The sequence below is a fragment of the Sapajus apella genome, unplaced genomic scaffold (genome assembly GCF_009761245.1).
Source record: "Sapajus apella isolate SASKATOON/1434 unplaced genomic scaffold, GSC_monkey_1.0 scaffold16, whole genome shotgun sequence".
Taxonomy (NCBI): Eukaryota; Metazoa; Chordata; class Mammalia; order Primates; family Cebidae; genus Sapajus; species Sapajus apella.
The window spans coordinates 24645244-24645580 of NW_022436956.1; positions in this window are offsets into that span (position 1 = coordinate 24645244).

Below are 337 nucleotides of genomic sequence, written 5' to 3' on the forward strand. Positions count from 1 at the left end.
AGAAAGAAAGAAAGAAAGAAAGAAAGAAAGAAAGAAAGAAAGAAAGAGGAGAGAAAGAAAGAAGGAAGAAAGGAAGAAAGAGAGAGAGAGAAAGAAAGAAAGAGAGAAAGAGAGGGCAGAATTAAGTATAATTGCTATGGTCTGAATGTTGTGTCTCCCACTAATTCATATGTTGAAACTCTAACCCCCAAGGTGATGATGGCATTTAGAAAGTAGGCCTTTGGAGGTCTCAGGCATGAGGGCAGAGTCCTATGAATCAAATAACTGCCCTTATAAAAAGGCCTCTGACCCTTCCACCAAGTGAGGACACAGCAGGAAGTCATACTCTATGAGAAAA